Source organism: Calonectris borealis, chromosome 2, assembly GCF_964195595.1.
Source record: "Calonectris borealis chromosome 2, bCalBor7.hap1.2, whole genome shotgun sequence".
Lineage (NCBI taxonomy): Eukaryota > Metazoa > Chordata > Aves > Procellariiformes > Procellariidae > Calonectris > Calonectris borealis.
In genome coordinates this window covers 65666589-65688740 of record NC_134313.1, presented here as the reverse complement: position 1 = coordinate 65688740, position 22152 = coordinate 65666589, and the positions used below count along the sequence as shown (strand labels likewise).

Below are 22152 nucleotides of genomic sequence, written 5' to 3'. Positions count from 1 at the left end.
GGCAGAAGCAGCAGCACCGGTGAAAAGGCCAACACAAATGGCCAGTTCTCCGCCAGCTGACAGCCCAGAACCCTTTTTTTTTTTTTGTAACTTGAACCAAGATGCAGAAGGGAAGTAGGAACTAGAAAAACCTGCAAGGAAGTAAGAAAAAAAAAAAAGAAAAAAAATGCATTTTTTGCATTGAAATGTTCTCTTCATTTTTTATATATAACAAAAAAAATTAAAAAGAAGATATTGAGCATTTTTCAGTTATTTATTACACAGCTATTCACTGACCAATAGCTCACTGAAGATAGAAAAAGAAGCTAGCCAATACCATTTTAAATTGAAGGTAGGCTGATAATAGTTTGGGTGTGTTTTATCCACAATTAATGCAAGTATGCCAAACATCCCGAGCTAAATAAATAAATCATTTTAAAAAAAACAGAACCACATTTAATGTGAAGTTAGGATAGCAAAACTGTAGAAAAGGCATAAAAAGGAGGAAGGTTGGCAGAAGATAGAACGGGAAATTCAACATGCTTTAAATACTAGTATTTTCTGAGTAATAATTTTAATCGCCTTGTCTGTAGCTCTTTAATGACATTCTACTAAGGTAAACCAGGCCCACAGGATTTAGCTTACTGTATCTACCTCCATCTTTTGAATGACTGGGGCAAAGAATGCATGTAATAATTTGTGTGTATATGCACACGTTTCTTGGTGTTATTGTGCGTTTTATTTTCCTCCTGTCAGCTGCTTATTCAAGTAGCTCAGCTGAAAAGAGTTGCATGAGTTTTTGGCTGAATAGGTAACATAAGGAGTTAGGATTATTTGTGTGGTAGGTTAACAAAGTTTCCAGAGAAGAATACAAAGTGTACATATGCTTCTAAAGAAAAGGCGAAATTAATAAAAATAAAAGCATTCTGATGACACCTGGTGGCCACTGCACACAAGGAAGTAATTGCATTTCATCTGAGAAAAGCAGATCAAACAGAAATGTGTTACATGTTTCTTTGACAAGCATATCTACAGAAATGGCAGCGATATTATTATCAATTAGAATATATACTCGTTGGAACATATATGTTTACATATCTGTATATATTTGTATTATCGGTATTAACACACATAGACATACTCAACAATCTGAACTATTAGCTTATTATATAAAGATAAAACCTGGGTTTCTGTACAATAAAATAGATGTGAGCACACTGGAAGGACTTCGGCTCAATCCTGTAAGACATATGAAACCCAGACTTTCTTTTCAGTTTTTATTTTCTCGGTGGCTTAAATAAGAAGGCAGAGGGCGATGGGGGAGAAGCACGGTGGAAGCATGGGTGCCTCACACCAGGGTGCACTTGGACTTGGAAGGTCTCTATGCTATAGATGCTGCTCTAAACCCCTGCCACAACACGTTAGTCCTCCAGCACACTTCAGCAAAGCGTAAGCAGCAGCCTTCACTTCTTTGTATCACTGGATCTCGTAACAAAAAGAAATTAATATCCATCATTAGAAATTAGTATAAAAAGGTGATAGCTGTACACAGTTCTCAGCTACAGAGGGGATAAACCCTTAATGCACAGGGGAAAAGCTGCATGTCAAATCACACCTTTTCTCCTTGATGGTTTCTTATAATATGTGCAAGCAACCACAATAGTGCTGCCATCTCCTCTGCAACACATAGAGGGATTTTTTTCCCCCGATAACCTTAGATGATCATCACTGAAACTTAAACCATGCATAGCTGTGTGCAAAGCTTGGCTTCCTCCATAATAACTCTTATTTGCTTTCAGGTGAACAAACCCATGCTTCAGCTGAAGTTGCTGAACACCTTTTAAAGCTATGTACTTCTGCACTCTGAACAGTTCAGGGGGTTACCATTGAATTTTATTCTAACTTCCATCACTGTCTGCGTCAAGATGGAAACCAATACAAGACAGCAATGGGAAGCATACAGGTGTGACAGTGGCATTGTGAGTCCAAGCACTGGCAATATGAGATGGTACAAAAATTATTCGTGACTTCTGTGGTGCCGATGATACCAGTCAGGAGCTACTATTGCAGCACAATGTGGAGCCTCTCCCCTTCCCCGTCCCCGAGCCCTTCGCCAGAGCTAAGCCATGTAGCTACACAAGGTGCCTTCACTCCAGCAGACAACAGAAGAGAGGCTGAAAGCCGAGCAGGCTCCCACTTCTCCCCAGCCAAATGCACTCTTGGTCAGCGGATGGAGAGCGGAGGTGAACGAGGGAGGAGGCAGTGCTATAGCAAAGGGCTCTGTACACACTGCAGAGAAGGACCAGGGGATGCCTCAGCAGCATCCGTCTTGGACCACAGCCCGTACAGTGACAGCACATCTCCCCAGCACAGGTCCTAGCCAGCTAGAACTGAAGGAGGGAAGGAATTGAGGAAGAAAAGGGACAGCCCCTTGCTGACACCACCATCACCTACAAAACCCTCATTTACCTCTTGTCCAAAGCATTCACAGTACTGATACTTTGGGAACAACTACCATGAAGGTTTCAAATGCCACTGCTTACCGATAGTACCCATTTCCCGCCACGTCTATTTGTTTCAATGCAACAAATTTGGTGCCTACCTAAATCAGTCCAGGAAATTCGGCTGTCTTCCAGAACTAGCAATATGCCTAAGCATGTGCACAGTGTCAGCAGGATTCCTCCTAGGCTTGACGTGAGGCACATGTGTTCAAGTGCATCACCGAACAAGGACTCACCTGGCAATTAAAATTTTCATTTCTCCTGCAGGAACAGTGCATGCAGTGCAACGTCAGGAACAGTTGCGCTGGGGACCTCACCCCTTCCCTAATATCTACAAAAATTATGCAGCTTAATTCTCTTATATCTAAGAACTGCACCTTGCTTAGTAGTTTTCTGTTACTTGGGTATCTAGTGTGCAAAATCATCTCATTATTTTGAAGCACACCGTGTAACAGCTACACAAGACTACAGTGCATTTCCATCAGCTGTTGGTTTATCACAAACTCGAATCTCTGGTCAGCACCCATGCTGTCAAACAGCTCCCCAGGAAATATCAGCGACGGAGCCCAAGGTGAGGGGAGTCTCCTCCTGCCCCCAGAGCCCGGCAGCCACACACAGCCACTGCTAACCTGGCCGTCAGCTGGCGTGATCAGGGCGGCACCGCAGCCCTCCTCCTCCGCAGACTGGGAAGACATGTGCCGGTCAACTCAGTGGCCCCATCCGTTGCCTCCTGCTCCCCAAATCCCTCCTGGGCAGAGAGGACAGCATGCCACCGGATCCTCCCCTGCAGGAGGTTGCAACAGGACCACGCGGCGCTTCCCAGGGCAAGGGGACCTTGGGAGTTGGGTCAGGGCTGCAACTTGTGCGTGTGGCCTCTGTATTTCCTCGATATATCACTCTCTCTTGGGAATGTGTTAGGAGAGTCTTATTGCTAAAAATACTACTAATTCCCTGAAAAGCACCGAGTTAAAATCAATCCCACAAACTTTCCTGAGATCAATAGGTTTTAATGAACACAGAAAACATACTCTGTGGCAACCACCAGCAAGTACCTGGAGACTGAGCTAGAGTAAGAAATTACACCTGCTCCAATGCTTTCCTGGGAGAAAAAATCGACATATTACTAAGTAGGCTATCGCTCAGCTCAAACACCCCCAGGATCTGAGGGACCACAAGCTCACCCTCATGGGCGACCTGCGTGTGATTTCAGAACGCAACGTCAGTTTTCCCCACCACAGACAGGGCAGGGTTTCGGCGCTGCGCTCTCACCTGACCGAGCAGCCCGAATTGCAGACCCAGTCCATTCCTCTGATGGAGCAATGCGGGCACGGAAAGAGGACTGCAAGCCAAACGGGCTGCTCGGCTGCTTCCTACAGCAAAGGGTGCTGGCCTGGCCCGTTCTTCTCTCAGGTGCCAAAAAGAATATTTAGTCTTGTGTTTCAGTCATCAAGAGTCTTTTTCCTGGTATTCGTCCTGGGAAAACACTTTTAACAAGTGCTACAGGACTTTTTACCTTTTTACCTTTTTACCTTTTTTTACCTTTTTACCTTTTCCATCATCAATGGAAAAGAAACAACAGTCTAAAATTAAACCTTACAGACAACAGGAGCAAAAATGTCGGTTTATGTCTTTTACAGTGAAACCTAATATTAAGTGTGCTGTTCCATCTTGTATTTTCCAGAAGACCTGAGCATTACATCCTATTTCTTCCAAGCACTATGATTCAGATTTTCACTTTCCGGTAAATTCCATAAATATTTGATAATCATATGCAACTTCTGTTTTGTCGGCTCTGCAGCCTTCCTCATTCTAAAGCACCAAATTCTTTTGCTTTTTACATGAAGCAGGAAAGGAATTAACTTCTAACAGTAGCCATGTAATTCCATTTTACAATTTAAAATATTGTTTTGTCACATATGCATCATTTTTCCAGAATCTAATATCCGACATTATTTCTATAAACTAAACAATGCAGATTTTACTCGTTAAACTCCTGTTAACAGCACAAATCACAGCAATATAAATATGCAAAGGTTCTTACTACAACCATTATACTTTTCTCATCAAACTCATTCTGCATTATTGTGCTGAGGAGATCCAAGTATTTTTAAATGCATGTACAATGGAAAAAATAAATAAATACCCCTTTAATGCTATGAATTCCTCACAAAATCCTCTCCCCCAAATGCATACACTTGGACTCTCAACTGCTTCATAGGCATCCTAATGCCACTACCTGTGTTTTAAATTACTCAAATACCTACAAATGTCTAAATCCAACTGAAGTCACTGGGAATAGGGCATTTGAAAGTCAAAATATTTCTTTAGGTGCTTAAAAGGGATTCGGAAAGTAATGTCAGTTATCCAGATTTCATTATTTTATCCCCAAAACTTGTTATTCAGAATTGAACAAAATTATATAAAAACACATTTTTGTAATTAAAATTAGGGGTTTTTTATTTTGAAAACTCAACAATTAAGAATGCTTAGCTGCATTAATAACTCCTTCTCCAGAATGCTTCAAAAGAAAAATTAAGTTATATTAGACTATTTTTAATAACTTGTAGATTTTAGAAGTGCCCAATTATAAATGAAAAAAGGACTACAGAATAAAGGTAGCAAATGCACAATTTCAATGCTATTAAAAGGCAGACACATGAGAACTCATGTATCTTGTGCCATTTGTAAAAAGGTTGTTTTATTATCAGTGTAACTAATCACAATGAAGCCATCTCTTACAACCAAAGACATTATAATGAATTTTCTTTACAGCTACAGAGAAATGCGATTTGCTGTTCCATATCAAACTAGAACAGGCTGTATAAATTCTTCTTCATATTTATTGTTAAATGTAATTTTTACCTATAAAATCAGCCATGAAATATTAAAAACTGAAACAACAGAATTTATATCCTTTACTTAATTTAGTTTAAACGGTCCATTCACTAAAGAGACGGAAAAAAGGTTACATATGTATTATAGCGTGCCCTCCCCTCTCCCCCCTAAGCGTTTCCATTATAAACCCCCCAGATTTTGGAATTTATAACTCGGCTGTAAAAATTCACTTCATCCTTAGAGTTGGTATACTTTTCCTTTTACAAATTTAAAAAAAAAAAAAATTCTGTTCCAGGAGGAAGGCAAGAAAGGATGTGAGAGAAGAGGAGAAAAGCAATCAGACTAAAAACTTTAATGCTTAGCCACTTAAATCAGTAAATAAGGGCCATCTACTGTAACTCAGACCCAGCTTCCACCCCGAGGAACCAGCGGGAGATGGTCAGCTGGCTGCACCACAGCCCCTGGGCAGATGGGCACCAGGTACTGACCTGCAGCTGCTGCTGACCTGGGCCAGGTTCAGGCTGGCAGATGGGAGGAAAACCTCCCGGTCCTACAGAGTCATCTGTGCAACTGGGAATCGGACACACTGACAATGAGTGAGAACAGCAAGAAGGATTAAAATCGTCTGTGTCAGAGAAAAGACAAGACAAAATAAACGAGCACATCTTAAAAATGAACAATAGACAAAGTAGCATGTAAAAAAGGGCTTCTCCCAATTAAAAGACCTAAGACTTGAGAATTCAGGAACTGGAGACTGGACAACGTACAGTGCAATGAAAACTGCAACAGAAAGATAAAGGCAGCCAGAAAACATCAGAAGTTCACAGAAGCCAAAGTATTAAAGGGTACAAAAAGGGCTTTATTTAATACTTAAATGAAGCATGAAATAAAGCAACAAGAGACAAGCAACATATGACCTTAAGGTGTAGGCTACAACCTAGGCTATTTCCTACTACCAGTATCTTATTTTCAGCTTTCCCCTAGAGCACAACAAAAAGCACAAAAGCAAAATGTACCTTCATTTTCAGAGTCCCCATTTTATAGTCTGAAAGGAATAGAAAAAAGTAGCAAGGGAGCAAAACCCTGCGTTGGTTCTCACAATGCAGCTGGTGGGTTGGTGAAGCTGGCAGGAGCAGCAAGCACGCTATGCTGGGGAGCTGCCTGCAGTCACTGGTGGCAAAGACCTGAAGTCCAAAGATGCTCATGGCTACCCCAGGTGATGCTGCACTCCTTCCTTTAGAGGAAACCAAGGCCATGGGTTCAAACGTAGCCTTTATTTAGTCCGTAACTAACTTTATTCATCAAAAAAGGCGCTCTCTTAGCAATTCTTTAACTACAGTCCTCGGCCAATGTACACAGTTTGCAACCCATCCCCAGAACAATACAAATGAGTAATGTTTACAAATTCTTTGGTTCTCTACAGTGATTCAGGTTTGGAGACAGTCATGGTTAACAAAATAGCCTTCATGTGAAGATCTTTTGCTGAACTAAATTAATCTGGCACACACAGACAGCAGAGGATATTTCCGAAGTATGTATAAACAAAAAAAAACACGGTAGAAAGATATTACCTACACACCCTCCTGCCACACACTCAAAAAAGGTACATGAGCAAAAAGAACTACAAAGTAAGAATTTTAAGGATCTACTAGACATTGGTATCATAATTATTTTGATTTCATAATTTGATTTGCAATACAGATGAATAGTGAGGAGCAAGAGAAAGAATGAGAAAGTTGGTGCTCTATGACAAACATATCCTTAAAACAACCAGACTCAACAGCAAAGGCTGCAATTGTAAAATCAGTTACCAGTTTATGGAGTTTACGCCAGATCACCAAAAGGAAAAAGATGAAGGAAAAGGGAAGGCTGAACCAGGCGACAAGGATTCTGTAAGGATTCAGGTGGCCCTATGGAACAGAAATCTGCGCTTGATTCTAAAAATTCAACAGTCCAAAATTACTTAAGCCTGTATCCACCCACCAGGGATGTCAGGCACTACTGAACTGCTCAATGCCAAGCTTTAAAATGTTGGGAACAGAAAGCGAGATCTGGAGTCCTGCGTTAGGTACTGGTATCTGACATACAATACACAGAGAGAAGAAAAAAAACAGCTCCTGCTCAACCCACAGGGGACAGCCTCCTCAGCTAGAGAAGAAAGACAACGAGCACAAGTCCTGAACCCAGAAAAGGAGAGTTGTTGGGCCTAGCAACCTGGACAAAAGGAAGAAAACATTGGTTCTGCTGAGCTACCACCACACTGTTTCCCCTCACGAATCTGGGGAGCCTTGTTCTTGCACCTAGGCCATGCCAGCTGTCCCAGCGTCCTGAAGCAGGCACCTAAGCAAGGCCCCCTCCTCCAAACCTATTGGAGATGCTCAATAATGTGACATCCCCTACTTCTGAAAACAGAGCAGAGCTTCAAGCCTGCACATCCCATGCAGGGATTGGTAAGTTTTCATGATGATTCAGTAAAATCCACATTCACTCTAAGAGTATTTTTATTTTTTATGTTAAAAAGTGCATAGACGCTAAGATTTTCTATTAGAATTCATTATGTTTATTTATGGTAAAAATGTATTCATTACAAAAACAGGCATTGACCAAACATAAGCAAACACATACTAGTTGTTCTACCCTTCAGCTGTTATTTAGTGGAAAGACATCAAAAGTGCATTAGGACCACTTTGTAGAACTGTTCAAAGTATCTAAAAGAAAAACCTCAAAAACATTGCATTTAATAAGAAATATTTTACAAAGTACTGGAATTTGGGGGAGTACTAGTCTTGAAAATGTTCCTTTAAATTACCCTTATTTGGAATGACTGGCATGACTGTATCACCTATACATTTTACATTGCTTTATCCAGCCAGCTGACTAAATCATTGAAAATATACAGGACTGAGCTTCAGTTTGACCTGCAGTGACTCCTACATGTATTCTCAAAATTAACACAAGCGCTGAATGCTACTAATCTTCAATTTGTAATAACTGATCAAAGAATACTGCCCTGTAATTCACTACAAGCTAAAATCATAGTGCTGAACTATGCATTTTCAAACAAGTGGTTTATAGCTCTAGATTTAAAATGCAAAGTTTCCATTATATTTAATAATTAAAATACATGCTGTGTTATGGTTACATTTGGTGACTGGATTAGTAGTACCCCAGCTGAGTTAAACAATGCCTTCTTCCTATTAGAGTTCATATTACCATATTATCTATTTGTTTAAGAAAAGGAAGAAAAAAAGCACAGCAAGGAAGAAGGAATAAAAAAGAAATATGAATATCAAACATACTGAAAGACAGTGAGGACCAAGACAGCAAGAAGACCTGGTATCAGCAAAATCTACGCTAGCTGAAAGCGGAAAAGCTGAAATATCTGCGCATTTAAAGTATGAAAACTTTTTTAAGACAAAGAATATTCTCCATTTGTCGATAAGGGTTCTCCTTCAAAGTAAAAGGTTTAAAGCTCAGTCTTGTTTTCCTAAAGGCAGTCGCTACAAATTTAGGGAATACAGACATCACTGTCAAAGAGTAGACTCTCTCAGGCTGTCAACTTCTTAATCAGGGTCTGACTTCACTGGAAAGTGTGAAATTATGCAATTATTTATGCTTGGCAATTCTGATGGTTTAGACAATTCCAGCACTATGAACATCTTCTTTTACAAAGCAAAATTCCTACTGCAATTTTATTTTAGGGAATATACCATTCTTTTTCTCTCTACACTTTCTAGGTGGTTTATTCAAAGAAAATTTAAATATTCCGTGAAGTATTTCTCCTCTCTCAAAATGGATACCATTGAGCTTAGAAACATAATTTACAAGGATGAAAAATAATTTAAAAATAAAATCAAAATGAAACCATGGCCACAGTGATAGCAACTGAATTTTTCTCAGCACTGTCAGTTAGATTAGGTGTCATCCAAAACTGTAATTTAAAGTCTAATGACCTTTGAGTACTTAGAACAAATGCATAAATAACATATTATTTGACCCCATGAAAAGACACACTCCTTACATTTCTGCACTTCCATACAACATTTAAGTGTAAACTCCAGAGATGAACTTTGTTCTCATTTAAAGTATATTTTAATTATCTTGGTATCAGCAGCGGACTTGAAGACAGGCTTGTGTGCTTGAAAGCTTGCCTACTTCTCCATCTATATTGGTTCGTGTAATGTATTACCTTTGCCTGTATGCTGCCTCCTCAGAAATCTACCCCCTGACAGGGTATCTACCCTTTGCATCCAAAATACAAAGGTACCCATTCTCTGACAAAAAAAGTTTATTCAACACTGTACCCCAAAATACACTGTGTTGATATCAGCAACGTCTAAAATCAGGATGATGTGAACACAGAAAAAGAGCAGGTAGCCCTGCAAGTCAACCTCCACCTGCAAAGCTCAGCATGTTTTTCATCTGGAAACGGAAACAGAGTCGCCCAAACAGAGCTGGCAAAATGCATTGCCAGTTTTCAGTAGTCTTCTCCGAAGAACTGTCTACTGTACCTAATAACCTTGTACCCAAGGAAGATTCCTCAGTTTTAAGAGAAGGAGCTCCTTACACCTCATCAGATGTCTGCTTTGGAGCGGCAGAAGGGACACCTCCAACATCAGACCTACGTTATCCTTCTCTTCAGCCTCTTCCTCTCCTTCCTTCCTCAGGTCGCCATCCCTATTGCAAACTCCTTGGGCGACATAAAGAGAATCAGATGGGGAACAAAGCAACATACAAGCAAAGGGACATACAACCCTCTGCAGATGTCATCAGAGGCACACACAAAGAAGTCAAAGAAAACACTTGTCAAGAATTTTCAAGCTGCCTAGACTTAGAATGGCTCTCAAATTCACAAGTCTCTGCCTTTGACAGTTAAAGTCTGATCAGAAACAGCTAAAGAAAAAATGTTTCTTCATACAATATACCTGCAAAGTCCCTGGTACCAACAAGTAACAACACTATTACAAAACCTCTGCTCAAAAACCAAGCTCTGTTTTTTGGGGTAAGATTTGGACAAAAAAAAAAATCCAATTTTATTTCTTTGGTTTTGTATGCACAAATTATGAGATGGAGAGCTTGTGTCAGGTTCCGATTTTGATCATTTTGATGCAAATTGAAAAAATTCTGTTAAACTAAATGGAGATATTCCGATTTATAGTCAGGTAAACGACATCAAATTCTAGTCCCAGGTTTTCTTTCCTTTCTGATTAAATTACATTAATGCACACTCAAAACAAAGCAACTACTGCTAGTCCTACTATTTTTTTCAGCAGAATAACTAAACTGTTAACAAAACACCACAAACACATATACATGAAGTCATCAGGGTTCTTTCATATGTCTGCCATCTATCCCTCACAATAACAAGGTTTATAGCAACATTATAGTACGTGGGCACCATATCACCCTAAAGGTAGAAGAGAAGTGAACCTGCTTCCTGTAAGGACCTATGGGCTACTGTTTTTCCCTAAATACTTTTTATTAACCTGATACGTATATGAGAGACCAAAAACCACAACACACTGCCTTCTTACATGGAATGCATCAGGAAAAGGCCCAAAAAATAAATATTGCATCTTCACATTGCTAAAAGGTTTGACATGGTATTTATTGCCATATTACCCCTAATTAGCAGTTTAAGCTTGTTAACAAGAACAGTTCTTTTCATTTAAGGTAAACAGGGATTATCTTTCCATTGTATAGGTAAAACTTGTAAATAGGACAGCTCATAAATTCTAAGATGAGAGTAACTAGGAAACGATTCATTAAGGCTTGGGTTATAAATTCAAAACATGAAGCATAACGTGCTTAAAGAAGAAGGTTTTATTTTTAAAAGCATTCATTAGCCTCTCATCTCCAAGCCTCAGACTTGTAAATAATTTAAAACGAAAATGCGAACAACAGGGAGAAAAAAAACAAATGCAATTCAAATCATTCCATTGTTGTACCACTAAAACTGAAAACAATAGAAAAGAAGTTGGCAGATTTTGAAGACAACATCCAGAAAACATTTTTATGTACCATATCTTTGAACTTAGATATTATGCTAGCACAGGATCCAATAAAAAAAAAATTAGCTCTGACTTGTAACAATCAGGCTGTGCCCAGTAAAGGATACACATGCTAAACTAGTAATTTTTAGTATTCATTGCACTTTATTCTGCAGCTGCCAAAACAAACAAACAAGCCGCAGCTTATGGATGCCTTTAGATTTTTTTATTTTTCCATTTTGACTTTTCAGAAATGTATATCTTATTAACAATTTATGTGACATAAGGCGAGAACCCCCTTCCCTTTAAAGAGTAAGATAAATCTAGGTTTGCCTCACATGGGGAGCATGAAAAGAGCGAGCCTTTACTTCACTGGCATTGAAAACGGGAAGTGAAGATGACAAAAGTAACAAATCAAACAGAAAACAAAACACCAGGATCACTGCTGTCCTTGCTGTGTATCCAGTGTCTCAAATCCAATGTAACACACCCCTGCAGAAGGTGTGTTACACAGCAAGGAACTCAGAGAGAACAACCATTTGCCTTTATTGTATTTTTGGAGTTTGCGATCTTTTTCCCAACTATCTGGAACAATCCAACTTAAACATAACATATGATTTCACTTAAACATTCAATGGAAGACAAGCGCGCAACAGGCATTTCTTTCTCCTTGTTAACAGACCACATGGGATTGCAAAATGCAAAAGTGCTGTTCTTCTATATCATAGTTCTTGGGGATTGTCCTGGTTTCTCTGGGATAGAGTTAATTTTCCTCCTACTAGCTGGTGTACTGCTGTGTTCTGGATTTAGTATGAGAATAATGTTGATAACACACTGAAGTTTTAGTTGTTGCTTACACTAGTCAAGGACTTTTCAGCTTCCCATGCTCTGCCAGGTGCACAAGAAACTGGGAGGGAGCACAGCCAGGACAGCTGATCCAAACTGGCCAAAGGGATATTCCATACCAAATGACGTCATGCTCAGTATATAAAATGGGGGGAGTTGGCCCAGGGGCAGCAATCGCTGCTCGGGGACTGGCTGGGCATCGGTTGGCAGGTGGTGAGTGGTTGCATCACTTGTTTTTCCTCTTTCTTGCTTTTGTTGTTTTCCTTGTCATTACAATTTTTTTTCTTTTTTAATTTCAATTATTAAACTTTCCTTATCTCAACCCCCAAAAGTTTTCTTACTTTTGCTCTTCAGATTTTCTCCCCCATCCTACCTTGGGGGGGAGGGGGGGGGAGCAGGAGGGGAAGGGTGAGTGAGCGGCTGTGTGGTGTTTGGTTGCCGACTGGGCTTAAACCACAACAGGGAGAAAGATGGGCACATATGCTGGCATCACATGAATGTCAAGACATGCTCCTCAGAAGCCTTGAGCTTACAGCCCGCACCCCATGCACCAGGAAAACTGAGGCTTTTCAGCTACGCGGGATTTCCTGCGCAGGTGCAGAACGCGAGCAGGAACTTCCAGTGAGCTCTGGGCACACTGCAGGCGTGTGACTCGGCTGCAGCACACACACCTTACAGCCAGTGCGGTGCTTCCTAGAGGCACCAAACCCCCCAGGCAGCACATGAGCAGCGAGTCTGATGCTTCCTCACGTGAACCGAGACCGCTAGGTCACCCACGTTCACACTTCCCTGTCACGCACAGAAGTGGATGATGCCAACATGCTACATACCACCCATACAGGTAAAGTAAGCAAGTCTCGTCCTGCTAGGGCACATCTTAAAACCAACTCTGGGTGGACTATCTTATATGTTTATAGCAAATGTTTATAGCAAACATTCTACTAGCTTACCAAAAGCAAACAAACCCAACCACTAGCCCACCGAATGGAAACGGGCGCAGGCCACAGGGTCTTCCAAGCAAGCCCAAGCGAGAGAACTTACATGTACAGAAGTATTAAGCCATACCAGAGCTCTTAAGGCCACCCAAATGGCCAGTTTGTTTTGGTCTTTGCTTAAATTAGAATTCCTGTCAGGACCGCCACACTTTTCAAACTTCTTGCTGGAATGTTTCCTACAGAAATATTTGTATACTACATAACTGTATGGATTCCGTAACAAAAGTATCACACGAAACGATGGTTTCTATATAAATTGATGACTTAGTATTACTATTTGGATGAGTTTTGTTACACCTTGTAATTGCAGTGGATTTTCACATTTATATGTATTTTTTATATCTTTGTACCTGTATTTTGAGAGAGACTGTTGAAATGCCAAAGATGGGGCTAAGGACAGCAAGAAACTTTCTTTTCAACTACAATGAGAAAAAGAAACACCAGACAGGAAAGCATCTATGTTTGTAGCAAAACAGTAATCTATAGAGATATATACATCCAGATCTAGACACTGAAATACTGCATACCCTAACTACTCTGCATGCTCTTCCTTGGCCATTACATATGCCACACACACATAATAGCATATGTTTTTAGACTCAGAAGGGCAGAGGCAATTAAAATTTATGCTTGTACCACTAAGGACTGAAGGAAACTAAGAACATTTGCAGCCTCCCAGCCCAGTTAAATATAACCCATAGTGTTATAGACAGTAGTTCAGTAGTTCAGTAGTAGGCCAGACTACTCAGAAAAAAGGTCAGCCTGCTGTAGAACAAACAAACAAAACAAAACAAAGCAAAGAATCGTCAATCAACAACTCTGCTAATGTAGGACTAGAAAGCAGTCATGAGTCATGCAAACAAGCATTTTACTTTTGCAACATCATTACTGCCTGTTTCTAAATGGCACTTGGGTTATTTCTTAGTAAAGAAGCGTGTGAATTGGCTAGCACTTATTGTAACTTTCCTTTTCATATTGAAGAAAGAAGGGAACTGGACTTCTTTCTGCTCTAAAGCTATAGATTGCTGCCGTTTTATACATTTGGGACAGAACCTTCTTTCATCTTCACATGTTGAAGAACTGAAATTAAGTAAAATAAGAAAACTTCCATGTATATTTAACATAAAGACCTAGAATGGGCTATCAACTCATAAAATTACAGACCCTTCACTGGCAGATGGCAGAAACAGGATCATAGAGTTCACAGTTGCAGAGCAGCAAGGTGGGTATAGTTCCCCTGTTTTAAACATACAACTTCTTTCTGCGAAGCAAAAGATGCCTTTGGAATTTCTGCAGGTGAGAAATTAGAGATCACAAGAACAATGTCTTTACGTTTTTTGCTTCTTCACTGGTTTTATACACATAGGCTAATAAACACGTCAAGCTTATGTCTTAGCATAAGCCGAAATGACAAAAATAAAAAAAGTACTTAGTTTAGAAGAAAAGTAGGTATACGTAGATTTCATTTAAACTTTCATGCACTTTTGTGTAATGCTGTAAGAATGTCCACGGCAAAGGCAGATAGATCAAAGATTAAACCACTCTGACTTTATCAGAGAGATGTCACATGACCTTTGACACCCTGGGCCAGGCAATATTTAAGCGGCTTGCAATGCCACCTCCCGTGCGGCTCTACTCCTAATTCATTCTCTCCAAGACATCCACGGTTAATCCTATGCCTCTTATTAGCTCTAAGCATCACCAGCGAGGCATACTGCTCATTTCCTACACACGTTTGTGTCCACCAAGAACTGCTGTCATTCGTTCTGCTCACTCCACTCAAGTCGTTTCCTGCGGGGGGAGCGGCACTTCCAGGCCTGTGCTGCCGCTGGCCAGGCACTGTACGCAGCTGCGCCGTCGGCACTGGGTGGCTGTGCGACCCCGAGCTCGCGAGGCCAACACAAAACAATACCTTTCTCGGGTAGAAGCACAGCCAAGAGCGCGCCACTGGCCCGCTGTTGACTATTAATCTGTCAAAATGAAAGTACTGTTTCTGTTTAACTCCTTTTATAATACAAAGCACAGAACAGAGACCACTACGCCGAGCGGCTAGTTTTGTCAACAATGGAGCAGCTATTCCTTGCCCATCACCACAACCTTCGTAAAAAAAAAAAAAGTCACTGAAAGAATAGCAGCCACTACATCTGTTGAATCATGTCATCTTGTCTTCCCCCCCAATCTCTATTTTTGGTGATGTGCTCACTTCAAAAGAATAACCTATACTCCAGGATGCGCAATCTAAAAAGTGAACATAGTAATTTTAACATGCACCATAATACTGCGGCATTAATTTGAATGAATGACTAACCAGACATATCTTTAACCAATATTTTATTCGAGTGATGGATCATCCATCCAGTGCAGCCTTTTTGTTTCCCCAAGAAAGAGAATATTTAAATCCTAAATCATCTTAGGAAATTCAAATGTAGGAGCCGCTCAACAATTCCAGTTCAACCATATTTCATATGCCAATCTGTCTGTAAATTTTAGCCCATGCACAAAACCACAAGTCTGTATACATTCAAAAGATAAAAAAAAACAATTAGGCAAACCAAAGCTATGTTCTTCTTAATGTTGTGCACACTAATACAAAAATGCTGTTCTTCATTACAAAAAGTGGTTTTTATGCAGTATTGTGACTGACATCTGCTTCACACACATTCTTTCTCCAAGTAATGTTTTTCTATAAAAGGAGACAACACCGCTTAAGTTTTAAAAAAGTTTCTAACAAAGAAAACTTCCATGCAAATAAATTAGAAATTTTTGATGCTGTTACTATACAATAGTTCCTACAGAAGAATGATAGTAAAGGATTGGCTCAATGTTTTTAACTCACGTCGTTTGAATTACATTTCCCAAAATGCTAATAAAACTGACATGTTTGAACATACTGAAAAAGTAACAGTCCATCATCACGCTGTCACATCAGTGCATTTGACTTTTTTAAAATGTATGGATTATACAATTACTGGCAGGCTCCATATTTTACATATAAAAGCTACAATCTGATTATATGTCCATGCTGAAATAATTTATGAAATAAGAGTGGAATGACTGTAATGTTACTTCTATGATGAATGTAACTTGCTGTGAATAGTCTAGGAGAATGCAGGAGAGACCAAACTGAAGCCTGTAATTGTCTTCATCTTTCATCAAGAGGTGTGACCTGGGGAAAATATAGATCCCAACATCCAAAGCTCCATCCTCATGCAAATATCTTGATTACTCATGTTCTGATATAGGAACAGAAAAAGAAAATTTATAGTCTTCACAGGCCACACCTTTAGATTATTAAGGTAAGAATCACAGCGAATTACATCCAATGTTTAAATTATACCTTAGTCTATTATTGTTTTACACCATCACCATCAGCAAATCACTCTGCCACTATTACCCTTGCACTTTTGGATTCCCATTTATTTACTACTCCCTAGGTGTCACCATCATGCTTAGTATGATATAGATGAACATGAATACATGACAAACCCAAGGTCCTGCAAGTCTGCTTCAGGACAACTACACAAAGAAGAAAAGAGGGTACAGGAAAACAAGAATTAAAACTGTAACTGTGCAAATTCTGAGATCACCAATAGCTATAGCATACAGGTCACAAATTAAATGCTTTTTCTTTTTCTTTCTCCTTAACTAACACTACACGTAAGATGAACATTGTGGTTCAGAGACCACACTAATTATTTGAAGGAGCAACAGGAAACCTGTCATAACAAGTCAAATTAAACAAGATGATAACCTACCCCTCACAGGCCACCCAGAACAGTTAATTTTGGTTTAATGATCTTTTCCAGTGAAGATGCACACCCATTTAGAAACGTATGAAGAAACTGCTATGCTATTTATGCAAATTTGCTTTCCTTAGGGCAATCTGACAGGTCCCCTGAAAGACCACCAACTCCCTAGAGATGACAAAACCATGTTGAAAATCACAAGATCGTGAAAGTGCAGAAGGTGATCGGGACTCAGAGACTGCTCTGTTCGGTGACTCAAGCAGAGTAAAGTGAAACTGGCTACCATTGTTTTTTCACCACTTGTAAGAACTGCTTACAAAGCTCCTGCAGTCACATGCGTTGTCACCCACTGCCAACGGCACAACTTCTCAAGCTCATCCACACTTACGCTACAACGACCTTCGGGAAAGGAGGGGAAAGTCAGAAAAACTGGGTTTTGAGCAGCACAAAGCATTCGAGGTAGAGTTGCACCGCGACAAAAGTCACGTCTTCCTGGCTGCGCGGGGCCAGACCAGCCACGGCCCCGGCGGGACACGGCACCGTAAGCCAACGACACCAGACGCCGCAGCCCGGACCCGGGCCGGGGGCGCAGGAGCCGGCCCCCGCCCCAACTCGCCCCCACCCCGCTGCGCCTGCGCAGGCGCCGCACTGACGGCGATCAGGCACACGCGCAACCGCCGCCGCGCAGCGGTTAAGGGGCGCTGCCCGGCACCGTCCCCGCGGGGCGCCAGCTGACGGGGCCAGCGCCCCCCGCCGGTGTCCCCTCACTGTCCCGCCCGCTGAGGGAGCTGCGAGCGGCGGCCGCCACAGCCCCGCCGCAGCCAGCCCCGCCCGGCCTCAGGCCCGCGCATGCGCAGCGGCCCCGGCGAGCCCCGCTGCGGGGGGAGGGGGGCGCCACCACAGCACGCGTCCGCCGGCGCCGCCACGCAGCCGGCCGGGGCGCGCGCCCCCGCCCACCCCTCCGCGGCTCGCACGCGCGTCCCCGCCCCGCCCGGGTCGCCCCGCTCCGCTCCCCCTGCCCGTCCCGCCGCTCTCCTCTCCCCCCCGCCGGCCGCCAGCGGCAGAGCGGAAGGGAAGAGCCGCGGCCCGGGCCGGCTGAGGCAGCCAATGGGCGCGCGGGGCGTTCTTCCCGCCCTCGGCGCCCCGGCCACTCGGCGGGCAGCGGGGGAGGAACGAGGGACGGGATTGGCTCGGCGGAGAGCTGCTGGCCGCCCGCCCACCAGGACCAAAAAAACGACGGTAGCACAGAGGCCCAAAAAGCCCGAGGGGAGACGCCGGCCCGACCGCCGGCCAACCCCGGCCCCGCGGCCCCATAAGCCTCCCCCGCGAGGGTCCGAACCGGCAGCCCGCCCCACGCCGCTGAACGGGCGGGCGAAGCGGCCGCGTCCCGTCCGGCAGCGCTTACCGCGCGGGGGGAGCCGTCCGCCTCCGCTTGTGAGGATCTTGGTCACTAGTGGCGCGCCGTAGATTCGCCGTTTTGCGTCACGCCCAGAGCGAGGCGCGCGGCGCGGGGAGGGAGGCGGGCGAGGCCCGGTCACGTGACGCGGCGCCGGGGCGGGAGCCGGTGAGGCGCTGCTCGAGCGCCCGGCCTCGCGTGCCGCCGCGGGCGCGAGGGGCTGTGCCCAACGGCCGCCGCGCGGGGAGGGGCGGGCGGGCGTGCGCGCGCCGCCGCCATCTTCGCCTGCCCGGGCCTGGCGGCGGCGGGAGCACTGGCGCCCTGGGGCGCACCTGTCTCCTGCTGCTGCCCGATCCACCCGGTTCCCTCGGCGGGAAGGGCCCGGGAGGGCTCCACGGTGCTGAGGGAAGGAGGACGTCCCGAGGGGTTGCCCGGGGTTGGCGCTGACCTTCCTGGCTGAGGGTGTGCGTGCCAGTGAGGCCACAGCTGCGGGTCCCGGGCGGACGAAGGGAGAAGGCGGCAGATGCCGTGTTTGAAGTGCTCAGAGCTGCACTTCCATGTGCGCCTGGCAGAGCCTTGTGTACGTGTGGCCTCTGCCGCAGCAGCTCAACGCTTTATATTTTTCCTCCCTTTTTTAGCTAAGTCACATAACTAATAAAATTTTAAAAGCGCGGTCTAAAGAGTCTTTCGACATCTGTGGTGGAATGCAATTGCTTTTTCCCAGTTGCTTATGGTTTTAAAAACGCAGGTTTACCATTTATATTATGATTGCACAGTATTTTTTAGTAGATCGAAGTGTCAGTTAAACAGCATTAGCATTCTTCAAGGCCATTGCAGGGATGTCAGAAGGAGAGAACGTCCTGTTCTGAATGTTTGGAGTTCACTGACTTTCCAGTCATACAGTGTATATAAGGCACAATCAGGCTTACTAATTAGGCCTAACAACTTACCGTTTCATTTAGCCAATTAGTCATTGCCTAATCTGTTAGCCTTATGACACAGCATTGCCTATTCTGGAGCAGGTTGTAAAGACTGTAAGAATGGTTTGAGGATGAGCAGTCACTGCAGCCTGAGCTGTTCATCGGATGAAAATAGAGAACCCAGATGAATGACCAGAGTCTTGGTAAAGACTGAAATGAATGAACAGAGTTTAAAACATATAAGCATCAGTAGATAAAGCATCACACAGAGCACAGGTAGCAGGCAGATATCTCTTTGTCTGTCCAGTACCTCAGGGCTATAGTACGGATTTTAATTGTCCTCTGTATAATAATAAGTCTACGCAGCAGAAGACTCCTTAATTTGTAGTAAAGACATCTTCAGTTATATATATTACCTTCATAAGAACATTGAAGAACTTTAATAGGTTATCGGGAGACTACGGAAACCATTGGCTGTTTTAAGAACGATCTGATTAAGAACAGTCTAACTGGTGACATTGTTCTTGATATTTTTCAGCGTGGGAAAATCGGTAAAACAACCATTTGATGTCTCTCAAACTGCGGTTTACAAGTTCCTTTTATATGCCCAAGAGTTATTATAGGTCAGGGCCTCAAGTTTCAGCTGTATTTAAATACTCGTAATATCCAGGTCAGCGTGCCTGGTCCATCAGTTCTTTCATCATCTGCTTGCTGAGGCGGGTAGAAGGCACGATCGTGAGAGCTGGAGTTTTGTGCACGTCAGTATTTCTAATAGAAAATGAAAAGACGCACCATTTTTTAGGAATAGCCTGAAGAGGGAGCCATTGGTATTTTAGAAGCAACAACTGAGGCAGAATCACTATTAATAAAATGAAAATTATATATGTGCCAAAAATAATTTTTGTTCTTTTAAGCTCTATTTATTAAATGTTTACAGACATACCTACATTTAATGTTCTGGTTTAGATATGTACATAATTTTAAAGTCATGCCGAAAATTTAAATGCTTGTTCTTTGTTCTGAAATATTTATACTGATTAAAATATATTAAGGTGCAAGCTGAATAAATACGTCAATGATTAATTAGCAAAGTGTTAATTACTTAATAGATTAGTTTATAAGTGGCTTGTAAACATAGAATATATTTGTTTTCCAACAGAATGTGACATTAGGAATGATTCTGCAGTTGCTATATTTCTTCCACACCAAAACACTGATGTTGCTAGGAATGTTGCTCATTTAAAGAGTAGTACTAGCTCTTTACTTAGCAGTGTAACCTAAAACTCTGTCTACCTTTCCTATTTAATATTCCATGCTTGTTCATGTACGGAAAACACACACAGCTCTGTGATTTTTATTACCAGAAATCAGTCGTTTAGTGGGACAAAGGCAGTCACAGTAATCATACTAACCAACTCTGAATTACAGGTTTTCTTGCACATCAAATTTGTTTAGAAAAATAACTTGACGATGACTTGATGTCTCTGACGGGCCCTCCAAAGGACACTGCATACTGTCTGTGGGATAGTCAAGTGGTCAACAGTATTGTCCATAAGAGTTCCTTAACCGCCGTTATTTTTTTCCCAGAGTAGCAAGTTTTTAAAGAAAATCTGCATATATCTTTATTCTGACAATGTAATTACACCCATAAGAAAACATGAAACAATAATTAGGATGTAAACACCAGGAACTCTTTTAATGTGAATTATCCATGCATATATACACGTATACCTTCCCTTTTTTAATGCAAAATATTTTTTTCCCCATAGAGAAAAGACAACCTTTGAAAAGCCCTATCAAGTGGCTTTTCTTCCAGTTGAAAAGTGAGACTAAATGTTTTTCACAATGTTTTTTGTTGTTTTTTAATTCAGTTATTGGATGAAATCTTATTTCATGTATGTTGGTGACTGAACAAAAGGGCCTCACTGTTCTCTTCTGGTTCCCTTAAGCGAACTAGTAAGTTAATGAGATAAATGTATGCATTCTTAGATAATCAAACCAAAAGACATGCTAGTCTGAATCATGCACTATTGTGTCGCACAAAAAAAATTCACAGGTAGGCCTTGAAAAATAGAAGCTTAGGGGTTTTTAAGGTGCTCGGGCAATGACTGCTGGAAGTGTCAAGGTTTGTGATTTAGGGAGCAAAATGCAACATTCCAGTTTGACTGGTCTGCTGCTGCGTGCCCTTCAAACTGGTGCAATTTGCCGTAGTCGTGTGATCCCGCTCCCTCGCTTACCGCTGGCACAGCGCCGGTGCGACTGACGGGTGAGCCGGGTCTGGGCACCGCCTCGGCAGAAAGGCAACCCGGGGAAAAACTCAGGTGCCCTTCTGGATGGCTCGGCAGGTTCACAAAGGGGCCAGGCAACCGCCAGCGTCGTGCTTGAGCTGGGGCTGGCTAAGGCAAGGTCACGGCAGCTCTGACGCAGGTTTGTCAGAAACGGCGTCGGGGCTGCCCTTGCGGACGCCGGGGAGGGAACCGAGCCGGCATTTCGGTCCCCGCTGCCCCTCGTGTAAAAAGGGATCGAGAGCGAGCCCGCACGCCTCCGCTCAGCCTGGTCCGCGACCTGGTGGCCACGCCAGCTCTGGGAACCAGAGGAGGTGCGGCCGCGTCAGGGCATGACTGCACCTTTGCGCTGTGACGTGGCAGCGAGGCCACACCGCTTGTGGCACCCAGGCTCGCTCTTTCATTAAAGGCTGCGCCTTCGTCCTCACTTCATGTTATCCTGTGGGTTCGCAGCCCAGTTGGGCCAAGGAACTGGTTTGCGGTACAAATAGTTACCCATTTTCACATAAAGAAAATGCTCACCCGCTGGTAGGTACCTTTTGTTAAATTTTTCTGTTGTAATGTAGAGAACCTTATGCAAACAAGTAAAAATGTGATAAAAATCACGTGGTTTCCCAACTTTTCCTGTTACTATAACTGCAATATAACTGTTTGAGAAA

The 22152-nt window shown here is 42.7% G+C and overlaps 1 protein-coding gene across 1 annotated transcript in view; it reads right to left on the bottom strand.

Moving 5' to 3' along the window:
* Positions 1-18420, bottom strand: part of ZNF407 (zinc finger protein 407) — a 353370-nt gene extending 334950 nt beyond the window's left edge. Inside the window, exon 1 of the mRNA XM_075142188.1 lies at positions 18298-18420. The gene's annotated coding sequence lies outside the window, so the exon portion shown is untranslated. The remainder of the gene's footprint in view (positions 1-18297) is intronic.
* Positions 18421-22152: the final 3732 nt, after the last annotated feature.